Raw genomic sequence first — 8,068 nt, 5'->3', positions numbered from 1 at the left:
ATATATATATATATATATATATATATATATATATATATATATATATATATGCTGAGGAGGCACACATACAGTACTGTATATAAAATATAAAAACTAAGGTAAGTTATCACAAGGTTATCATATATATATATATATATATATATATATATATATATATATACCAGGAAAAGTGAAAATACAGGTACCCAATTTGTAATTAATAAAGAATTATAAAATAATTATGCAGGACTTATTTTGAACCTGAAACATTAGGCCTATTCTAAAGTGAAAATATTGGGAACCCATTAGTAATTAATAAAGAATTATCAGATAATTCCTGAAGAATTACTTAGAATCTGAAACAGTATTCTAAAGTGAAAACATAGGCAACCCATTATTAATTAATAATTAATTATCAAATAATTCTGTAGGACTTATTTTGAACCTGAAACATTAAACCTATTCTAAAGTGGAAATGTTGGGAACCCATTAGTAATTAATAAATAATTATTAGATAATTCCTCAAGAATTACTTAGAATCTGAAACAGTATTCTAAAGTGAAAACATAGGGAACCCATTAGTAATTAATAATTAATGATCAAATAATTCTGAATGACTTATTTTGAACCTGAAACATTTTGCAATATTTTGCTGTGTGATTTTCTCCTATCCAATGAGTGGCATTACAACCATAGATACACAAAAGCACAGCATAAAATTACAAATCACATCCATTCTATTTGTTTGCTGTACTCCATATCTTTAGAATCCAGATGTTTGCAAGGAACATATCCAAATTCAGCCCTTTATCAATCGATCTTCATCTTCATTCTCAGTAACAGCGACTGTCACATAGTCAAAGCCCGCGCTCGTTATGATATGATTTGAATGTGAAAATAGCGCCAGTGCGCCACCCTCGAGAAACGTTACGACAGGGTTTACGGCACTGATATCGAACTCTCATTGGTTCTCACCTAATTCGTCACAGATTGCGACATGCCGTGTTTCAGTTGATACACATTTGAAATCAGTACTGCGCCAGTGCGCCTTCACGGAGAGAAGACAGATTCATAATTTCACGGATTAATAAATTTAATTCTGCTCTGTACCTTATAAAAACTATTAACTCCAGAGAGGACTGCGACTGGAACTCAGTATCATTTCAACTACTTTTGGTACCACTTTTGATCTTTTCATAAAAAATAAATGATTAATGTTACGTTTGTTTGCCTGTTATTTGTTTATTTATAACAGTAACGTTATGTAGTTTTAAGAAATGGTTATTGGTAGGTTTAGGAGTAGGTGTAGAATTAACGTTAGTGGCTCAAAATAACGTTTTAATGTTATATTTTTACTAAAATTGTGTTTTATTATGTTTTATTCTTTTAACATTCTGTATAAATTGGGTAGGTTTAGGTTCGGGTGGGGTTACGCATTTTTCTATGGATAACTGACTGGTCAGAGAACACGTTCTATCTGTACGTATTTTAGGTTGTTTTTATGTAAATTTAGTTACGTATCGAACCTGTAATTACGTCCAGATAATACGTAAACAACACTGTAAATACATAAAGGCACATACTTATTGGATAGTTTTAATTTATGTCTAAATATGTACGTTTTTATTGTGAGATCAGGCTGAATTATTAGATAATTCCTCAAGAATTACTTTGAATCTGAAACAGTATTCTAAAGTGAAAACATAGGGAACCGATTAGTAATTAATAAAGAATTATCAAATAATTCCTGAAGAATTAATTAGAATCTGAAACAGTATTCTAAAGTGAAAACATAGGGAACCCATTAGTAATTAATAAAGAATTATCAGATAATTTTGCAGGACTTACAGAATTCTAAAGTGAACCTAGTAAATAATAAACTACATCATTTTGACTAAGAACAACCTATAAAAGTAATCGTAAACTTTGTAAAATACTCTCATCTGTTTATTTCAGATGAGAACATTTCTTAATACAGCATATTTTAGTTCCATTTAACTAATTTAACAAACATTTCATAATCAAAAGTTAAACATTTAGAAGCAAACAAATCCATATTTTATTTCCATTATAGGCTAATAATTGGGCTGTAACAAAGTTGCTACTGTAGTAGTACTTTGTACTTGTCCTTTTACTCAAGTAATTTTGAAAATTAACAAGCCTACTTATAATTTTACTGGAGTAATATTTTATTGGGGTATCTGTACTTTTACTCAAGTACTTGATTTGTGGGACACAGCCTGATTATTATAGTGTTTTTTTGCGTATAACTGTTCAGAAGTAGTTATTTCATAGTTATTTTACTTGAACCTTAACTAGTAGATAATTAATAGTAGTTATTCAGGAGGTATCACAGAATATATTAGTTACTGATTAGCTAACTGTTACTTAACACAATCATAAAATTATATTACATACTGATTAGTTAACACATCTTTCTTAGTAGTTAACAGTAGTGAGTTAAGTGTTAATGAGTAATCACCTGTTAGTTCTTCAATAATTCCTTATTAGTTATGTAGTAAGTAAGAAACAGTATTCTAAAGTGTTACCAATAATATAAACAGAAAGATAATTTATACGCTACAGGCTAGGTAGCACAGGATCTGGGCAAAGTTTAATCTTAAAATACGCGTTGAGCTGAAAGGGGAATCCCGGCTGGGATTCGTGGTTGCGTAGATGACGTCTGGGGATGCCCTTTGTCTCGATTGGTTGGTTGACTGCCCAGCGATTTTGAGAGCATTTAAGCGACACGATACACGACATCACCCTCGACAAGAGATGACGCACGTGGAGGCTAGACTAGAGACTAGACTGGAGCATTGGGGTTTTATCGAAGCAGATTTGGTCCATCCCATGATGCGCTCTCCCAATGGGATGCTGTTGCAGAGCTTAGACACGCCCCGTACTGTTTCTCGGTTAAACATCATGTGGCATTGTCATGTGGGATGGATCTTTGGGTTAATACCTTATAAAGTGTCATAATATGCAGACAATACAGAATCTCCAAGTTTAGGTAAATGACGTGAGCTTTCATTCAGTACTAAACTTTTCATATCTTACACACATTTAATAGCACTATCTGTTAAAGTTATAAAAACCATACATAAAACATTGGTGAAAGTTGCACAGATTACCTTGAGCACATCAAACATATATAAAAGGCATAAAACATTATTTGTGACTATAGTTAAACCCTCAGATTTCTTGATGGTTGTCCTTTTGAGATAGTTTGCTGAAAAGTTCAGTTCGTAGAAAGATTTTTAAGCAAGCAGGAAGCAAAGTCATGGGGTGATCCTGTATTGGTTCTTTGTGTTGAGATCCACTAATTATTAACAATTCCTGGGGCGTTTCCATACATTGGGATCATGTGATGCTGTGATACACAGGGTCCTTGTATCTTGTAAAAAGTGGGGGCATTTCGCAACAGACCTTTCCTCTGTTGTATGATCACGTTATCACTTCGCTTAATGTCGCAATGTCTTTTAGCCATTTGTTACCCTGACCAAAAAGGGGTCCAGACAATCTTGAGCATTGTGTTCCTCAGCTAATCATTAACTGTGTTCAGATCGCAGATGGGAGGAAGTAGGCTCCAATTACTTTGACCGAAGCAGCCGATTCTGCAGTTATTGGCGTGACTGTTCACCGAGGTCCTACATGGCTCAATTGAACGATTCTTCATATTAATGATCCTGAGACTCAATTTCACAAACAGCTCATAGATTAATTCAGAAATGACTCTGCAATGCAGTCATTAGAATATTCTCTTCCCTGTACTTTGCAGAACCCTACTTCTTCTGATGTCACTTACAGTATTAAGTCCCTTACCGGTGTGTATACACCTGCAGCCAGCAGCAGTGCAACTCAGACTTTCCTTGAAGGGCTACGAGAAATCTGAAAAGTAACAGGCAAGCCCATGGAAGAGCTCTTGTAGCAAGAGTTAACTAAATGAAAAGCCCCTGCTGTAACACTTCCACAAACTGAGTTCCCAGCTAGTGAGTCTGATCATGAAGGTGATTTGAAAAGAATAGAGTCAATGCAGTCTATGATGGTATCCCCACGTAATGTCATGCCTTCAGATGAGTCAGTCCCCCTCCAGACAAAGTCCAGTGTTTCTCTGTCTTGGTGCATCACTTTCAAGGCCCAATGCTGATGCAGGTGCACCATTAAAAATAACGTAGGTGACGTGACTCCAGCTGAAGTGCAGCGTTTATTTGTGAAGCATATTGTGAGAAGTGAGGATACCCCTGCACATTCCCTTGCTTCTATGCACTTGAGATCCTTTTCAGGAAAACCACCATACTCTGCTAATGAGATAGACTATGATACTAGGCGCACAAATGTTGAATTCTTCTTGACTGACCCCACACTCTTAGATGTGCATCGCTCACGATGAATGTTAGACCGTCTCCTTCCACCTACAGCTGATATTGTGAAACACTTATGTCATCATTCTTCTCCAAGTGATTATCTTGAGCTCCTAGATTCAGCTTTTAGTACTGTAGAAGATAGAGACGAGCTCTTTGCAAAGTGTATGAGCACATTCCAAAATGTTGGTGAAAAACCATGGCAATTTCTTTCCACGCAAAATTCTGCTGGGGATGCTGGGATAATGCTTTAATAACTGAGCTCCAGTTAGAAAGGAATATAAACAATCCACTCACATTCTCTGATTTAAGCTGTTGTTGAGAACAGAGGAAGATAAGCAAGCCATCAAAGCAGTGCGAATGAACCAGCACTTAAGTATTGCCAAGCAATCCTCTGGACCCACAAGACGTGTTGAGTCAAATCTTCACGCCGTCAGTCCTGCGTATTCTGTTGAGAAGTGCCATCAAAGCAGTGCGAATGAACCAGCACTTAAGTATTGCCAAGCAATCCTCTGGACCCACAAGACGTGTTGAGTCAAATCTTCACGCCGTCAGCCCTGCGTATTCTGTTGAGAAGTGCGATGAAGTGGGAGAACTAAAGCGATTGGTAGTTGAGCTACAACACCAGATTGCCTCTTAGATTGTCTAAGAAATGTAAAGAGTCTAAGCCAAAGGAGCCCAGTATGCGGTCAAGATCACCTAAGACTTTCACGCCGAAGCCAAACAGAGAGGCCAACCCGCAACATAATAAGCCATCTAAGCCAACACCCTGGTATTGTTTTCACTGTGGTGAGGATGGCCATATAGCATGCCAATGTGAGGGTGATCCAAATCCATCCCTGGTCAATGCAAAGAAACGCCAGCTGAGAAAAAATCAGTTGCAGTGGGAGAAAAGTAACAAGTCCCCTGACTCCCAAGATTTAAACTAGTTCCAGTTCCTGTTACGGGACAAAGAGGACCTGGAGAAACTACTCAGCATCCCAGAGATAACTTTACCATATCTTCCTCGGCTGACCATAATCCCACCCGTGAATGCAAAAGGCTTCCACCTGGCCTTGTTGGGACAAAATGCACAGCAAGAGTGATAGTCGCTGACAAAGAGATTAATTGCCTTCTTGACACTGGGTCACAAGTGACCACTTTTCCTTTCTCATTCTACCAAGATTGCACAACTTGCTTGAAATTTAAGGTGCAAACAGCTGTCAAGTTCCTTACTTGGGTTTCATCGAAACATCAATGACCTTTCCAAAGGAATTTGTAGGACCAGACACCGAAGTGTAGACCCTTGCATTGATCATTCCAGATAGCAGACCTAATGCTCAAGTGCTTATAGGCACTAACACACTGAACTCTCTATATTCTGAGTATACTTCTTCGAAGCAGTTGAGTCATCAACCCATTCATCAAGGTTACAGAGAAATCCTACAAGTCCTTGAGTTCACGCACAAACAGAGGGTGCTTTCACATCTGTAGTTCGGTTCATTTGGTCCGAAACAAGGGCAAACAATTATACATTGTAGCATTTTCAGCTTTTCTGGTTTGGTACCAAAATGCAGTCACATGACAACATCCACATCACTCATTGGCCATAACGTATTTCCTAAACTGCTTTTCTGATTGGTCAGAATTTATGTGCTGGAAAATTCTAACATAAGAGGAAAAGCCGGCAAACAACACGGAAACAACACAACTATGGAGAGATGACTCTGCGGGCTGGTTTTGTCCCTGCAAACAATACATATATTGCAAACAATACATTTCTATAATGAAGCGCGGATGCGGCTTGAAAACAACGTTCTAAAATGCACTGCAACGGAGATTGGGCATCACTCATAACTTCAAGTGTATTAATTCTTCTTTACTCTGAAATGCTCATGGTCATCAGACCAAATTTCTGTGAGGCTCCGCACCTCCTCATTAATCCAAGTTTGTCCATGAGCTGCCATGCTAAAGTGCAAACTGTCAACAAACACTTCCTCATCCCATAATGCACAGTGCAGCTGACTACGGCAGCTGGTTTAGTCCAAAAATGATCAGTAATTTTTGCAGTTGGGTCTGTTCGAGGTTGGATCATGTTCTCACCACAAATTAACCGCTCCAGAGTTCGTTTGAAAGCATACAGAGACCACCTCTTCAAGCAGGTCTCGGTACACTTGTTTGGTCCACCTTTGGTGCGCACCCGAAAGTGATTGCTGCTTTCACACCTGCCCAAACGAACCGCACCAAAGGGGGAAACGAACTCTGGTACGATTCAACCTAACTAAATGAGGCAGGTGTGAAAGCACCCAGAGTGCATCTGATACCCTGGGGTGGGTGGGTTTAAACTGTCAAGTCCCTGAAACCATTCCTGCTGGGCAGACAGTAGTTCTTGAAGGGTCAATCCGGATGGCTAGTCCAGTGAATGACAGATGGGTTATTGTGGAAGCTCCACATACATCATCTTTACCTGGTGGAATAATGGTGTCAAATTGTTTGCTTACAAAAAAAGAAGTCGCAGCACGATGTGGTTATTCCATCGAAGATCCGGGTGACTGAAGTGAATTCTATTCATAGTGTCTTACCTAGGAATCAAAATAGTGTGTTTACATCTCCCGTTGATCAGACAAGGTTGTTAGACAACTCTAAAATTGAATTCAATCTTGACGATTCACTGCTGAATCCTGAATGGAAAGAAAGAGTGACATGAAAGCTTAATTAAATACATGAAGTCTTTGCATGACATGATCTTGATTTTGGTCACACCACTAAGACACTAAGACACCACTACAAGAATTGTTAAATGCTGGAGTTATAAGGGAGTCAGAGTATCCTTTCTCTTCCCCAATCGTGGTGGTGAGGAAAAAGAATGGGGAGGTGAGACTTTGTACCGATTATCGGAAACTCAACCTCCAGACCATTAAGGATGCTTACACCCTACCTAATCTAGAAGAGACTTTCTCTGCTTTGACTGGGTCTAGTTGGTTCTCAGTTTTAGACCTCAAGTCCAGGTACTATCAGATTGAGGTTGAGGAAATTGTTAAACATGGGATTCTGGGAATTTAACTGGATGACCCAGGGGTTCAGAGACTAATTGAGCACTGCATAGGATAAATCAATCTCAAAGAGGTTCTAGTCTTTATAGATGATCTCATAGTCTTTTCTGCAACAATAGAAGAGCACGAGAAAAGGCTTCTGCGAGTTCTTCAATGTCTGAAAGACTACAGTCTCAAGTTGTCCCCTGAAAAATGTAAATTCTTCCGGACCTCAGTGAGATATCTAGGGCCCATTGTGTCTGCAAATGGTGTTGAGACGGATCCCGACAAGATTAAGGTGCTAAAAACCTGGCCAAGTCTGATAAACTTTAAGGAACTTAGGTCTTTCCTTGGATTCGCAGGGTATTACAGGAGATTTATCAAAGACTTCTCCAAAATAGTGAAACCTCTAAACAAACTTACCCCTGGATACCCTCCACTCCGAAAAACAAAGACTCAAGAGACAAAAGGCCAATACCTGAATCCTAAAGAGCCATTCAAACAACGTTGCCCAGCAAGCTTTTGATGAAATCATTGACAATCTCATCTCGGCTCCTATCTTGGGCTTTGTGGATCCTAAACTACGGTACATCTTACACACGGATGCAAGCACCACAGGTTTGGGAGCTGCATTGTACCAGGAGCAGGAGGGAAGCATGAGGCCGATTGTCTTTGCAAGTAGAGTTTTGTTACTCAGCGAACATCACTATCCAG

This window comes from Carassius auratus, chromosome 30 (assembly GCF_003368295.1).
Source record: "Carassius auratus strain Wakin chromosome 30, ASM336829v1, whole genome shotgun sequence".
NCBI classification, from domain to species: Eukaryota; Metazoa; Chordata; class Actinopteri; order Cypriniformes; family Cyprinidae; genus Carassius; species Carassius auratus.
This window is presented reverse-complemented; position numbering follows the sequence as displayed.